At 37.2% G+C, this 17,427-nt stretch overlaps 1 pseudogene; it reads right to left on the reverse strand.

The window, feature by feature from the left end:
* Positions 1-281: 281 nt before the first annotated feature.
* On the reverse strand, positions 282-2,090 carry LOC140246524 (uncharacterized; annotated as a pseudogene).
* Positions 2,091-17,427: the final 15,337 nt, after the last annotated feature.

The following is a 17,427-nucleotide window of genomic DNA, read 5'->3' on the forward strand; positions in this document are numbered from 1 at the left end:
CACCTCTATCATTTCAAATAGGAAGTGTGTTGAATAGTTATAAATGCATTTACACGAATATGCTGCTTACCAGCACATCAAACTGACAGCAAAAGTTGTATTTTGCATTAGCAAAAGGCAATTTTAGGATCGTAAATGCATTTACTGGACGATGATAAAATGGATGTTTTCCAAAGTGTTAACTGAGGGATCAATCTGGTCATCATACTCTGGTCTACGCAAGTTCATTCTTTGTTTGTTTGTTTGTTCTGACACGCTTCTGTATAAGAAATAATCGTCTATCACAGTTCAGGCAAATTTCCATCAAATATGTAAAGCTTATGTTCAGTGCAGAAAGCTATCTCACCACTCACAAACTCTTGTAGAGCGTAATAACCAAAGAATGAGGGTGGTACTCTGAAATCAGTAATAATATTGCAGACATGCTCCAAATCTCTCGTGTATCGATCGATACTGACGAAATTCACATTAAAGCGGGTGCCCTTCAACGATGCTACAATGACCGAATCATCTCGACACACAGCTGGGAAGGCACGCCGATCCCTTTTCCTCTCTATCGAGACATTCTCCTTCACATTACTATCAAGGCACACCACAGTTGATATGTCTCCGAGTAACAGTTTTCCCTTGGTTAGAAAGGCGAATAGTTGATAAGGTGTATATCCATCACACGTCATGTCCCTGACTGCCTTACCACCCTCTCTTGTAAATACCTGGATCGTTTTTTAATCCCTCCAACACACATAGATATTATCATCTTTATCCACAGCTACATTCCCATTAGGAAGCGCTGCTCCATGACATCTTCTCGTCTCGAACGTGACGTCAAGCTTCTCCCACTGCGGAGTGTAGAGTGATATCTTGTGATGAGTATCACGTACAACACTTCGACCATCAGAAAGGAATCCAATGCCCCAGACACTGACATCTTTCAGCACGGTCTGCAGTAACTCGCCATCAGGGGAGTAGAAAAGGATTCCGCCTCCCGGCGATCCCACCGCCATCTTACCGTCTGGTATTCTTTGAGCTCTCCAAGACGAAGTTCATCGATCTTCTCGTACCTATAGAATACAACCTTCTTAGCACGTTCGGCTACACCTCTCGGTGATTGACTGTCAGGATCATTTCGTCCCAGAAAGCTCTTCAAGTTTTCACACAGCGTGTCGTGTGCAAACAAGGCGTCTTTCTCCAGCGGTACCTTCATACCGTTAGTTACCAGCTCTTCCATAGCGTTCATGAGACTGATTTTTTGCTGACCCTTCGCCTCCAAGACTTGTAGCTCCTTCTCGAATTTTTCAGACCATTGTTTCACTTGACTTTTCAGCTCTTCTCTTCTGGCTGACAATAGCTGCATGTATTCCTCATACGTCTTGTCGATGTCATCATTGAGCTTTCTAAACATACTTGTTATTTCATTGCGTTGTGTCTCTATGAACTCGATATGATTTTCAGCGGTCGCTTTCTTTGATTTTACTCCTTTTTTCAACTCACTGATATTTTTGATCACTTTCTCCTCGTGGATAGCTGCCTCTTCGATCTGATGCCCAGCTTGTGAGTGTCTTAACATCCCGCACTTACAGCAAGTGTACTCCCGACATGCGGTACAAAAACACTCTTCATCCTCGCTAGGATGTTTCTTGCATTTCCGTCGCCTCTTAAACAGAACTTTTCCCGAGAACACCTCGCTCACGGGCACCACTTCGTGAGTGGAGAACAGTTTCCAGATAGAGTGGCCGACTTCACACGATTTACACATATATTTCCCACAGTCCTGACAGTAGGACACAGCTGGCGACTTTTCGTCCGTCGCACAAACTGTGCATGTTGGATTCTTGGTTTTCACTTCGTCCACGAGAGAACTCAGGGGTATGTTTGTTTGTAACTTATCCACGTCTCCACTGGGCAGGGGCGTTCCTTTCCTGCATATAGGGCAATTTATAGTGTCCTTGTCGGACTGAGTTTGAGATATCCGATGAAGACATTTTTTTGCAGAACGTGTGAGAACATGTTAGTGACTTAGGTTGGTTGAAAAGATTCAGACAGATAGGGCATTCCAGATTCTGGCTGATGATCTGGTGAAACGTTGCCATGGTCTCTATTTCTCTGATAGCAAAAGAAACAGAAAGTGGTAAAAACATCGATAAATATCATCAAAAAACTGAGTTCAGCAATTACCTGGTAGAAGAGGCGAAAGTTTGTTCGAAGCATGATGTTAGAATGTATGCATTCTTAAATCCGAACGAAATAATGAAGCACAATCTAAGACACCAGCGTGAATGTTTTCTTTTTTTATATAACATTTACTGAGGATGCTTTATTTTTGGGTGCAAAGAAATTTCCCTATTTAGGATGGTTCATTTGAGTGGAGGAGATCATATTAACGTATTGAGTGGGGCCGTCCTACGATGATATTAAATGAAATTAGATGTTACTCGTTGATACTCTGAAAAAAATATTCTTGAAAAAATAATAACTTGTATTGCGATACACTCATCAAAATATATTAGGTTATTTGATTAGAGTAGCTTACGGAGGGATGACTCTTTGAATCGTGATCCTGTATATTTATATGAGCGATAACATCATCCAGTGATGTTGTTTGCAAAAGTTGTCATGTAAAAAAAGAAAAAAAATCAATGAATATGTGAGCGAAATGAGTGAATATAGAATCGTGTGTCCATCAATGTATAATATTTGCCTGTTCGTAGATAGGCCTATTAAACGGAACAGGGTGTCTTTCAATCTATACAAAGTATCTCTATCCAGGAGAGATATTATTATGAATAGTTTACTTTTTATTGCATGGAGATACTGGTTTCCTTAGTCTTGGTGGACGCGGAAGGCCGCAAGAACTTTTACTTATATACCTGTACCTCATATGTCAGGAACTGAGTTATGCACATAGAAAATATCAATTTTGTTTTTGGAATATGCCGGTGTCAAAATGGTGCTAGAAAGGAGTGAATTAAAGGAAATGAGTACTGAGGGCCTTTAAGGCCCTGTATGACTGAAGGCAGTCAGGTCTACTGTCACCTTTGATTCGATGTTCTTTCGTCTGAGTTTTATGTATACATGGAGAAAAGACAAACGCTCTTGCAGACAATGAGAGAGATTTGACTGCCACAATTTGCTTCCTGTATACCTTTCCAACAATATAATCCTGTCATCAACCCCATCTTTATTTTAACGCTTAAAGCTGTCTTGGAGGCATTCGATGAGATGTTCTCATTGTTTAGGGTAGCATCATTTTATTGATCATTAGAATGCATCAACCTCAGTTCTGGATGACAGCCTCGAGGAGGTCTGACCTTTGACAAGTTTATTTACTTCTCCAATAATGATTATGCTTACGTGATATCTGTTAGCACTTTAATGTTTGATAACATTGTCAGACGTTAATTTATTTCAGTGGAGACAATGATTAATATCTTTAATCTACAGCATATTTTAACATGCTGATTGATATGTCAATTTTTCTGTTTGCCTAACTTTCAATTGCATTACGAATATAAAAAGAGGTGTGGGGTGGGACTTAACATGCTCACAAAATCACCAAAATCATGACAGAAAACTATTCACCACACAAACTAGGGCATACAACTTTGGGCATATTCCGTGGTCAGGCATTATTTGTAAAACTACGTGTCAGGCACAATATCTGGGAACACACGAAGGCAGGGGGCACGATTGTGGATATCATTTTGTATGTAAATGCTTACCAAGTTATGCTGTACTTCCGGGTTCAATATTGCTGATTTATGTCTCGTTCCGAATCAAATTACAGACATAAACTTGCAATCTGTTGTCTAATCTCCCTATAGGAATTTGCGAACACATATTAGACTGAATGTGGTCATAATTTCAAGATCCATGCAAGAGGAATTAACTCGCGAAGAGTTGACTTTCCGTCACATAAAGGTATTACACAGCACTCACAAAAAAAAAAAAAAAAATGGCCGGGAAACTTTCAGAGGAAAGTTTGTACACTTTGTGACGTTTTCGCTCACCCCTGACCCCTGATTCATTCGCTGATTGAAGCGGGTTTTCTCCACATCGCAAACACTCTGTATCGTCCACCTGGAGTCACAGCGCACACTGAAATTTCTCTAATGCAAAGTGAGCATTTCGTATAAAGTTAAAGGAACGGTATACCTTTGGTTGACAGGGATTTAGGTTTTAACGTGTTGGGAGATAATTTGAAACCACTTGAAAGAAATACTAAAGAGCATACAGACTTCTAAGAGGAATCCAAACTTTATTGATGAAAATCGGTTTCGAAATGGCTGAGATATCCCAAAACACAAAAGGTTGTAACAAAATGTTGTACCAGCCTTTTATAAGAATCTCTTAATTTTTCTTAGTTTTTTAATATCTCGGCCATTTTGAAGCTGATATACGTCAAATTATTGTTATTTTTTTAGAAATAATAGGAAGGGTTATCCTTATGATTGTATGCATTTTGATATTTCATAAAAGTTTTTTACTTAATATTTTGCAAAAAAAAATTAAGATCTGAATCCACATGTTACCTAAAACAATATGCCTACAATCATTTTTTTAAGCCACCATGGGAAATATCTTTAAAGTCATGAAAGAGAAAGATATGAAAAATAGCTATGTTGAAGAATCACATTATCTGAGTAAAATGAGACATAGTAGTTTAGAGAGTTATGTAATGTATTCATATGTCTGATCCGTTTTTTTTTTGTTAACTTTCAGAGACTTTTCAAACTTAAGAAGAGCTGAGTGACATTTTTTTCAACCACAAAGTAGTTCACTGAAGTTCGCATGACATTAACGGGCCATCGGAGCTACACCGTCAGCTGTCACTACTGAAAAAGTCCGAAACTCTGCATCAACAATTATCATACACTCAGATTACTCCTGTACACTGAAGTCACTCCTCTGGTTTCCCATTCTGCACCGCATTCAAATTAAGCTGGTCCTTTTTGTATATCATTTTTTGAATAGATTTGCCTTCCAGTATAATACTTATCTGTTTCATCAGTACACTCCGTCAAAATCATCCCGTTCTAGTAATACTGACCTCTTCAAGTCCTCCCACCCAAAAAAAAAAAAAAGAAAACACAACAACAACAACGAACAAACAAACAAAAACAAACAAGCAAACAACAACGAAACACAAAATAAACTTGTCATGGGATGACAGGTCTTTTGTTTACACAGGATCCTCTTTCTGGAACAAGCTGCCTTACACATTCGTACTATCTCAATTTCAATTTCTATTTCAATTTTTATTTCACCTCATATGTATCCATATTGCATCAAATGTAATTAGCACAAATTCTTTGTACCTTGTCAGTAATGTACAAAACAAGCAAAAAAAAAAATCTACAATGTTCGTACATGGTAAAATACACAGTAATTCTAATTATAACTGGTCGAAATCTCTGTTCGGGTTGCTCAAAGAGAAGTATGAAGGGACCTACATGAAAGTGAGCTTGTTTCGCTGTAAACCCCGAGTAATCAGTGTTTATGAAAGAGAAACGGAGAACGGACGAAGTTAAGACCAGGTGATTTTATTATCCCAAATAAAGGAAGTGGGAAATGCTCCTCAATAGATTCGTTAAAGACAGGGCTGAAAACACACCTCCTTCATTTTAATAGCATATGATTAGTCAATGATTAAATGTCTCAATTCTTTCTTTCTTTCTTCTGTTCCTTCCTCACTTTTATGATGTATGTGAGATTTGTCATGCCCTTTGAGCACTCAGACTGAGTGGCGAAGGGCATTACATGTATATATACTCCATATTATTAATAATAATAATAATAATAATAATAATAATAATAATAATAATAATATTATTATTATTATTATTATTATTATTATTATTATTATTATTATCATTATCTGTGTCTGTGCTTTTTGTGTTCGTGTGTGAGCGCTTGTGCGGGTGTGTGTGTTTGGGGAGGGGGTTGGTAAGATAGTAGATGATAGGGCATGGATAAAAAGTGGGCATGTCTCCGACCCGTTCCTCGCAGCAATACAATCTTGATACTAATAATAGTAATAATAAAGATAATAGTATATAGTTAGAGTAATAGTAATGATAAATATTGTTGTTATCATTTTTTTTTTCATGTTTGTTTGCTCTCTGTGAATCTCCCGCCGGACTAAATGTGAGCTTTTGTGTGTGTGTGTGTGTATTTTGTTTGTTTGTTTGTTTGTTTTTCTTTGTTTTAGTCGAACATCTATGTAGAGACAACCTCAGACATACATCGTAAGCTTTTTGCTCGTCTTTCTTGTCTAAATGCAATCGCAATCTCACTGTTATTATTCTTATTATTCGCGACATTTCAAGACTGATTCGACGAAACAAAACTTCAGAAAAAAGAAAAATGGACCGAGCCGATCGTCAGCAGTTATATCTTATAGAGAGAATAGTTCGGCCTATGTAGAGGAGATATGCATCGTTCCTTCTCAATAATAGGCAACCAAACTTGGAAAAAGTGAAATTTGTCATCGTTGTCTTTAAAGTTTATGTGCTCAGTCATGCATGACATTTGTCAACATAATTAGGTATCAACGGAGAGAAGAAGAGTTCCCCTTTCCTCACAACTATCATTTTGCTCTCCATAGCTGACAGTTCTATAATCATCGACCTCCATAATTCGATTATTATTTTTCTTTATACGCACTGTACAATAAAGAAAAGGGAAGAGAAGAGGGAAGTGGTTACAGGCGATGACACACACCGACAAACAAACATTCGTATACATACACACGCATATTAGTCTACTAAGTAATAACTTGAGGTAAGATTTAATTTCACCATAGATTTTATACATAGTTGAAACAAGTCTTTAAATTTATTAGTAAGAGTCGCTGTCAACATGTTAACTAAGAGGTTCTGTTGCTTAACATATGTGACCGTGCATCACAATACGAACAAAAAGTCGCACACACTGATTTTGAATGAGGACTGAAAATAAATGAAATGGATCAACCTAGCCGATCCTGACTTTTTCACATTTTCTAAAACAGCAAGTCTTTTTCTACATTATGTTAAAAGTTGGGATCATAAAACGGTCAGGAAAGTTTGTTTTTTTAGCAGTTTATGTTGAACATTTTTGGTAGAATGCTGTCATTAGATGTGTCTTAAGAGTCCAATTTTCATTTCTGAGAAACCTTGTGCACACCCTTCACTTTCAACTCTAATAACTTTTGAAAGGATGACGCTACTCCTTTGAAAGTTGGCGTTAATTATGGACAGAGTGTGTTATAAGGCATGCTCAATTTCAGTTCAATTTGATAATTCCTTCATTGTTGTTACTCCGGTGGTTCACTTCCTGTTTTTTGTCCTATTCATCGCACAGGCAGCACGGCTTGGTAAAAATTAAGCGCTTGAATACTCACTGTACTGCAGAGCCTCTTTTCTCAGTTCACACTTTTCCTGAGTGTGTGATTAGGAGAATCCAATTGAATTGAGTTATACATCATTTTAAAGCTGAGAGTCTGCTCTTTTAGAATCTGCCCTTAACTAAAAATCCGGGTCTGGCGACTTTTTGTGTGTTTTGTGGTGCAGGGTCATATACGCTGATACATGACAACCACACATACAACACGCAAATATAAAATGTCCCTCGTCAAACGGTGAACTTTAATATCATACATGCACTAAAATTCTGTAAAACTAAAACAAAATATCAATAATTTCAATCAAAACACCAGGAAGGACGCAAAATACTGGCGTAAAAGACAAAAGATAAAAAACAGAAAACCCTGAGTTTTGTGTACACTGGAGGTATATACCCTGCGAACTCTGCAAACAGACAAATTAAAAACAAAACTAAACTAAAACCAACAAACCATAGAATTACAGTAGCATGCAGAAATCCTATGGAGCATCTTGATGTTTGACGTAAAAGTCATACAGAAATATATCATTTATATATTTTTATTTATTTTCACATATTTATAACATGGCGGCCCGTTCAAATACATGATCTTCCACACGACTCCGTGTTGTGAATACAGAATATTTCAAACCTTAAAATATATCAAACAAATCACAGACATAGAACATAGAACAACGTAGACATAAAATGCGTTTTTTGCAGTGATCTGATGACATACAACTGAAAAAAAGGTTCGTGGAAAATGTGTGGGAAAGAAACTTAATATGTAAAAAATAGAAACAAACAGATGAATTATTCTCGAATGTTAAAGGGATCGTGTGTGTGAAAAGAGTACCACTTGGTGTGATTATCCCTGAATAGCCCAATACTGCAAAGTCAGTCTAAAAAACCCCCAAAATAAAACAAAACAAAACAATGCACGATAAAAGCTTACTTCTATGCAAATATTGTTGAATTCAGTTTAGAGCTTGGAAGCTACACAATTTGTAATTGATATTTTAGATAATTTGAAGTCATGCTGCGATGGGCCTCAAGGAAAACAAAAGATTCTTGTTATAAACCAACAACAACAAGGAGATGAACGGGTTTGCATACTTTAAGTAGATATGATTGGCCATGATGATTTTAAATCGTTCTGTCCAGTGGCACAACAGGTGCTGCTATACACGAGGCTCCGTGACAAGGATTTCCAGAGATATTGTTTATTTAGTATTTTTTGCCACCAGAAATAAAAAAGAAAAACAGAGAAGTAGAAAATAAGTATGATATGAGAGAGAGAGAGAGAGAGAGAAAGAGATAGGGAGAGACAGAGACAGAGAGAGAGAGAGAGAGAGAGAGATGGCAAAGACTTGAAGTAGTGGTATGTAACGAGGTTGATAAAATAATGATCAGATTTGTCAATGTTACAATGACTATACGAAACACTGAAACTGCAGTTATGCAAAACAAAAACAATACACATACTATAATGCAACTACTTTGTAAATATCAACATTTCATCATTCATTTCTAATCGAATTGCAAGTAAACGCAGTTCTCGTTAGTCTTGATTAGTTACAATAATCCTTTTACAAGGTCTCGACGCTAACCTGTTTCTCTGGTGACCCGTTCGGGCTACTAAAATCTTTTCATCTGGAGTGGCTCAAACAACCATACAAATCTATTTTGTATCTTCGTTACCCTATCGGGCCATCAAAGGATAACCTTTATGGAAATTTGGTGGTCCAACATCAATTTTCAGCAGGCCACCTCGGGCCACCGCACTAATGATTATATAAAATGTCGAGCCATATATAATAGTATCTGCTTCTCATCATTCGAAGTGTGTTGTACAGGACTATACTAGGATATCAATAAAATGAATATGAATGAACAAAATAAACGTTTTGTAGCACCAAAATACGCATCTTTCTCTAAATGACAAAACAGAAATACTATATTGTGTGTAATGATAATTCAATTATTAGAACATTCCAAAAGATATCCATCAATGATTTTGAAGCCAGCGATTTTTTTTTTTGCTTTGAAATCTCAGTTTTGCTTTGGTAAAGTTGGTCGTATAAGGCGTTTTCACATCAGCCCGATGTTTCGAAATAGCGCGCTATTTTGCTGACTATTTTCTGCGAAAAATATCTCGAGCTTGGATTTTTATCGGGCTGATGTGAAAACGCCTATTGTCGTTACAGGTTATATGATAAATACCATGACATCAGTGAAACATATCACTAATACGTTGCTGTGAATAACCATACAAAGGCAATCAGGTTTCTTCGATATACTCTTACATTTTTTTAATTTACTTGTACACCTTCTCGTTCACCCTATTTGGTACATCACAATAACAAGGATGATGCACTTCAAAACTCCTCTGTTTCAGCGAAGTGACGCCAGTGGTTTGATACACGTCACTGTTTCACTCCAAAATTTACCAAAGAGAAATAAGCTATTACAAACATCAGAAAGTAAAGAAGATTGTCAAATATTAAAGTGTGAATAAAACAGAAAATGAAGAGAGAGAGGGAGGCTGGTAGTTGTTGGGGGAAATGATCAGGAAAAGTGAGTCACCAATCGATTTTGTTTGGGTGATATACTGTTTGACATTTTTTATCCAAAATCTGGAAGACCTTCAAGTTCACCCAAGCAGTGTTTTTCTTTTTTTAATTATTTTTTGCAAAGTAATTGATGCATTTTATATCTCCATACTCTGACAACAGCATCTGTTTTTTTTTTCTTTAAATTGAGAATTCTTATGACTGGTATTGTTATATTCTGTTCCCTGGCTGATCACCGGGCTGCGTATTTCAACACACATGGGCGAGTGTACGCATACATTACGAATTAGAAATCATGATTAATATCTCAATACCGAAGTATAATGCTGTATTACTGTTCACTCTAATGCTTTGTTCCCATGAGATGTGAATTTCTGGGATCTCGAATACCGATAAACTAAGTCTATAAAACTTGAATTAGTATTGTGATAACGTCTTGAGTTGTAAGTTGGAGGAATAAATTGGCTAATTTACCACAACACTGAAAAATATGCATTTGGCCAGATTCATTGCAGATTCGAGAATGAACGGGGAGGGGGGCGGGGATGGCCAGCCAAATCATGTGCCTCATTTTCAAATTTCCTCTTTTTGGAAACGCATGGTGAGCTTTGTCACAAACGTTGGCAGGCATTATCACTAGGGTTACAGAAGATGATTTACAAAAATTGCTCGTCACTATCTCTCCATCCAATGGGGACCCAAAGGGAACACCAGAACTCCCAAATTGGAGAATCTAGAAATATAAAAATCCAAAACCAAAGATACTGCGTGTGAATACGTTGGTGAATCAATACCTCGAGGTTTATAATAGATTCTGGGCAGACCCCATTGGTGCGCGAACGACTTGGTAGCTAATTCTTAGATTTGATCGCATGTTTTGAAAGTGCACGATCAAACATTCTAAAAGAGAATACAAATCAATGTACAAATGGACACCAAGGAGCCCTCAAACCTCCCAATGTCCGTCTTTTTTTTTTTCATGTTCATAGGTAATATTCTCAGGAAGGTTGCAAAATGAACTTGCCCCTACTCAGCTGAGCGCGAGATGAAATACGTCTTTTCTTGGTCATTTTATATGATTTAATGAAGAGCATTCCCCAAAGCCTAATGTTTTATCATTTAGAGCACTTATATCTCAAAACAAATATTGTAACTGACGCTGTTTGTTTGTTTGTTTTTGAAACGGTCAATCATCTAGAGAAAACTATAATTTTAAGACATGATCATGGTGCTTATAAGTGTATGAATGTATGAAGGCGTTAAAGGTTAAATCACATCAAATATGTAGAGTCTATCTGAAGTGCAGAAAGCTATCTCACCACTCTCAAACTCTTGTAGGTAGTACCAAAGTATTTCTGATTTGTGTATTTGAAAATCAGTTATAAGATTGTGCACCTGATCAAAATTACTATTGTATCTATCAATAGTGACGAAACCCTCCTCGTGCTTTACCCAGGCTACAATGACCGAATCATCTCGACACACAGTTGGGCAGACATGCATACTCTTGTCTCCCAAGACATTCTCCTTCTTCCCCGTACCATCAAGGCAGACAACATGTAATCCATCTGTCAGTATCAGTTTCCCTGTGTTGTGAAAGGAGAATATTTGCTTAGGTAAATATTCATCACACATCATATTTCTGATAGCCTTACCACCCTGTGGGGTGAAAACCAGGATAGTTTTTAGGAGCCAATAACTCACATAGATATTATCATCTCTATCCACAGTGAGACCACCCAACCCTCCTTCATCGATACTCCTCGTCTCGAACGTGACGTCAAGCTTCTCCCATTGTGAAGTGTAGAGAGTCATATAATTCTCTTCGTCGCGTACAACACTTCGACTATCAGACAAGAATACAATGCCAAAGGTACTGACATTCTCTATTACCGTCTGCTGTAATTTGCCATCAGGGGAGTAGAGCTGGATTCCGCACTTAGACGATCCCATCGCCATCTCACCGCCTGGTGCTCTAGCGAGAGTGTGTAATGTACTATTGGGAGGGAGGTTTACGTCCACTTTAACCCACGCGAAACCTCTCAGCTCTCCAAGACAAAGTTCATTGACGTCGTTTCCATGAAATGAAATCTTCTCAGCTCGTTCTGTCACACCTTTCGGTGATTGGCCGACGGGATCATCTCGATCGAGAAAGCTCTTCAAGTTTTCGCAGAGCGTGTCGTGTGCAAGCACGGCGTCTTTCTCTAGCGGTACCCTCATGCCATTAGTTACCAGCTCTTCCATAGCGGTCATTTGACTGATTGTTTGCCGGCTCTCTTCCGCCATGACGTGTAATTCCTTCTCGAATTTCTCAGACCAATATTTTACTTGACTTTTCAGGTTTTCTCTTTTGGCTGTCAATACCTGTATGTATTCTTCGTACGTCTTGTCGATGTCCTCATTAAACTTTCTCATCATAATTGCTATTTCATTGCGTTGTGTCTCTATGAAATCAATATGGTTGTTGATGGTCGTTTTCTTTGATATTACTTTGTTTTTCAACTCCTTAATATTTTCCATCAATTTCCCCTCGTGGACAGCTGCCTCTTCAATCTGATGTCCTGCTTGTGAGTGTCTGAATATCCCGCACTTACAGCAGACGTACTCCCGACATCCAGTGCAGAAACACTCTTCATCCTCATTAGGATGTTTCTTACATTTCCGTCGCCTCTTAAGCGAAACTTTTCCCGAGGGCACCTCGCTCATGGCTACCACTGAGTGGGTGGAGAACGGTTTCCATAGCGAGTGGCCTTTCTCACACGATTTACACATAAATTTCCCGCAGTCCTGACAGTAGGACACAGCTGGCGACTTGCTGTCCATCTCCAAAACTGTGCATGCCGGACATTGGGTTTTCACTTCGTCCACGAGAGAACTCAGCGATATGTTTGTTTGTAACTTATCCACATCTCCACTGGGTAGGGGCATTTCTTTCCTGCATATTGGACATGATATTGTTTCTTGATCGGACAGGGTTCGAGATAATCGTTGAAGACAGTCTTTGCAGAACGTGTGAGAGCATGTTAGTGATTTAGGTTGGTTGAAAAGAGTCAGACAGATAGGACACTCCAGGTTCTGGCTGTTGATCTGATGAATCGTTGCCATGGCGTCTGTTTGTCTAAGAGCAAAAGAAACAATAGTGGTAAAGACATCGACAAATAGTAGCACAACACGTGAATTAGCGTTCGATAGATAGAAAAGAGAAAGTTCATGCGAGGCATGATGTTAGAATTTATGCATTGTTCTTAAAACATAATGAAACACAATTTAAAAGATGTGTGTAAATATTCTTTATCATGTTTAATACTAAAGCATTTTTATTTCTTGGTTACCAAAATCTGATTCAGACAGAGACTTGTTGAATGAACCTGTCGTAGAATGGTGCGACATAGAATAAAGTTATATATTACTTGTTAATATGCCAAAGGAATATTCGTAAAACAGTTCTGAGTTGCATTAAGATGCACTCATCAAAGAATATTGAGGTATTACATTCGAGCAGCAAATGGAGGGCGACTATTTAATGATGAGCCTGTATATGTACACTAGAAATAATATAATCCAGTGATATCGTAAACGAAAGTATTCACGTAAGCAGAAAATAACAACGCAGTTGTATGGAAAAATCCTGGTCATTATTGATAAGAATAACAAGTCCTTTTGCCTGTCTGTATTATGTAACAATGCTTCCTTCAATACATAGAAACTTAGATATCTGTGTCCTTCAGAGATAGTTATTATGCTAATGATGATAACTATATTAATGCTAATAATAATGATAATCATAATCATAAAAATCATAATAATAATGATAACAATGTACATTTCATTGGTTTCATGAGAGTATAAAAGATACTGGTTTCATTAGACTCGGGAGACATTCGAGAATTTAATTCCTTTACCTTATACGTCAAGTACAGAAAAAAAAAGCAAAAAGAAATGTTTTTTTTTTCTCTCGGATTGAAATGTTTCTTAACCTTCATGGAGAAATAAAACAGGAAACCATAGTCCCTGATGGTAAAGAATTTTTGTCGAAACGGTGGAAGAAAGGATCAAATTGAAGTAAATAAGAACGGAAGAAGGACCCTTCAGCCCTTATGATTATTTCACTGATTCATTAAAGGTAGTCAGTTCTACCGTCACTCCTGATTCGATGTCTTTTCGTGGGTTTGTGTTATACAGTTACTGTAGATTTGATGTGTTTTCTAGCTTTATATATACGGATCACTCATAACGTCCAGAGACATGCTCAATATTGCAGACAATAAGAAAGACATGAGTGCAGCCATGACTGCCTTCCTTAATCCCTTTTGTTTATAGCAATATTGTGAAAAAAAGACCATCTTTTGCATTCAAAAAACTCAGTGCACTCCTCTGAAAAGTTTGATGGGATGTTTTATTTTTTTATGTCCAGGATAGCATCTTTTCATTGTTGCTTGGAAAACTTCAACCTGACTTTCGGAAGACACTCCCTTTGCCTACCCCCCCCCCCCCCCAAAAAAAAAAAAAAACAAAAAAAAAAAAAACAAAAACAAAAACAAAAAAACAAAACAAAAAAAAAACAAAAAAAAACACACACACAAACAAACAAACAAACTGTTTCGTTGAAACAAGGGTTGCTGAGAAATTTTGAATTTTGCTCAGATCAATTAAAGACACCATAGCGTTGGTATTTTCTCAGAAGCCCTGACGTTCTGAACCGTCAGAACTCCGTTTTCCAGGGGGGCTATACGCCCCAGAATGTGTGTTTCCGGCCGAGTTTAACGCCACCCAAAGAGTGAGTTCAAATCATGAAATATCGAACATATTATCAGTGAAACGTTGATATGTGTAGTTAAAGCAAAAGCTGTAAATTTCGATGTAAAACTTTGTGTCGCAGTGTACAGATTAACTTTCGTTCGCACAGTACAGTGTGAATTAAGTATTCGTGTGCGCTTGGAATCTGGGCGTGGCCTTGCATATCGCCTACGCTTGCTTGTCGTAGGCTAATTGCAGTTTGTTTTGGTTTGACATCCTACGGTCAGAATTTGACCTTGATGTCCTTTCAAAAGGAAGATTTAAATTAAGTAATGTTGCAACTAAGCACAGAGACACAAAGTATTGCACAGAAATGAAATGAAATAAGTATAGGTACACATGTGTGCCTACATACATGTAATTGTGTAACGTTACAATGAACATTCATGTTCAGAAAATGTGTATATGAAGTTATAAACATGTAGTCTACAATATGCTACATGTGAAGTGTGATATATTAGTTTAAGTTGACAAATATGAAGGAATTTCACAAATGGGTGAAATATTGCTTATTAGAAGTAGGTCACTGTCATGAGGTGAAAATTTACACTAAGAAACTTGAAAGTGGCCTTTAAACAAAGAAATTTGGTTTCGGTAAAAAAGGTGCAGAATTGCATGCTGAAATTAGTTTTCATTTGGATAAAAGGTCTCAATTTTGAGTGAAAGTAGAGCAACATTTCACACACATTTCCGTGAAAAGGTTTAATCATGGCTGGTTAATTAAGCAGTGTTATGCTGTGTTATCTGATTCGGCACGGTCGTGGTAAAGAGCTCGCATAGTACCAGGGCTCTGTGTAGCAAGTTATCTGGTCATAGCTTTTTACTTTTTGGTTTAATCAATGCATCAAAATGCCTGGCAATTATCTTTAAAGCAAATATAAAGATTGCAGGCTCATTGTGTAATTGGAAATTGCACGATACAGCAAGTGAATTTGATTTGAAGTCAGATGTAACAAAATGTTGAAGTTATGATTGATATAGCAGATTAGAAGTCTCAAGTGAAAATGATACAAGGAATGAGACCTTAGTTAAAGGGACTGTACAGTACTGGTTGAGGTGGGGATTCATGTTTTGAACATTCCTAAGTGAGATAATGAAAAGCCTCTTATGAAATATGACAGAGCATGTAATTTTAAGAAGGATTCAACGTTTATTTGATGAAAATTGGTTTTCAAATGGATGACATATCCAAAAAAGTGCTAATAATGAAAGGCGACATGCCACAACTTTATTAGGATCCCTTTGTTTCACTTTGTTTTTGGATATCTCAGCCATTTCAAAACCAATTTTCATCAAATAAACTTTTGATACCCCTTAGAACTGCATGCTTTTAAACATCTCATAGAGTGGTTTCTGAATATCTCGCAAAACGTTAAAAGCTAAATCCTCACCTCGACCAGAACTGTACACACCCTTTAAGCTAGGTTGTTTTGTGAATCTGAACATCTTCGTTAGAAAGAAGCTCTAGGTACACGTATTAAATCAAGTTTATGAGAGACTTATGAATATTAATGAGCTTCATTGTTTTGATATAAAAGAAATGCATAAAGGTATAACTAAATTTATTGTGATGCACTGAAGATGTAAATTTCTGGTTGATTTAGATATGGCACAACTTTATACCGGTCTCACTCGGAAAGCTATGAAATAGTCACTCATTGATTGGTTAAACAGTGACTCATTCAATAAGATAATACATTGTCAACAAATGATGTACACATCTGAATGCCTGAATGCTAATGTATTCTTTTGCATCTTTGTTTTTATTGTAGATTGAATAATATAGCCATTATACAATCCAAAAGCGGCGTCCGTCTTTCTTTGTCAGTGATCCACAGACAATTAAAATAAGAAATAAACAAAAATCACACAAACAAAGGACACAGGTAAAGAATAGTGACCGAACATCTAGCAGTCGGGAGCTTTCCTGGAACATCCCTCCTTATCTTTCTGAAGCAAGTCCTAAAACCTCCATAATGGACTTCTTTGAGGAGTTAAATTGAGGCTTTGATACAGTATGAGGAGAGTACCACATGACTCAAAAGAACAATGCAGAAAAAGAACAAGGAAGAGGAGAGGGACGTTGTCGCAAAGTTTTACTGTTGTTAACATTCTGAGCTTTTATACCTTTGTCAGCACCTTTGCCCGTTGCAAGCATTATACGCAGCTATCTATCAATGGCTATTTAATTCAATGTACATTTTGTCCTAGCTGTGATAATGTTCCTGGCATTTTGATAGTCGCCATATGTTACCAACCTTTGAAGGGCTCTATACCGTCATAATACATTACAGTGAAGGGATATGTCCTAATAGCGTTGATGGTCAAATTGGCTGCAGGTACAGCTCAATTTGCATTATTTTGTCCCTCGTCTGTAGATGCTCCGATCGATTTCCAAATATTATACAAACATTATGAATAGCCACCTCTCTCTTATTTGTCAGTTATTAAGTTATAAACAAAAAGAAAGCAATTTAGCAGGTCACTGTTAATACATTAAAAAAGGTAAGTCCTATAAAGTCCTAATCTAGGAACACACGGAGGGGGGGGGGGGGGCACGATTGTGAATATTGTTTTGTGTATGGGTGAGAATTTTAAATGATCTACAATTGCAGATTTTCACAACTTTATTAAATAGTTACAGTAGAGTAATTAATACATAAATATAACACTTTAAACCTAGTGATATCTAAAA

This window comes from Diadema setosum, chromosome 3 (genome assembly GCF_964275005.1).
Source record: "Diadema setosum chromosome 3, eeDiaSeto1, whole genome shotgun sequence".
NCBI classification, from domain to species: domain Eukaryota; kingdom Metazoa; phylum Echinodermata; class Echinoidea; order Diadematoida; family Diadematidae; genus Diadema; species Diadema setosum.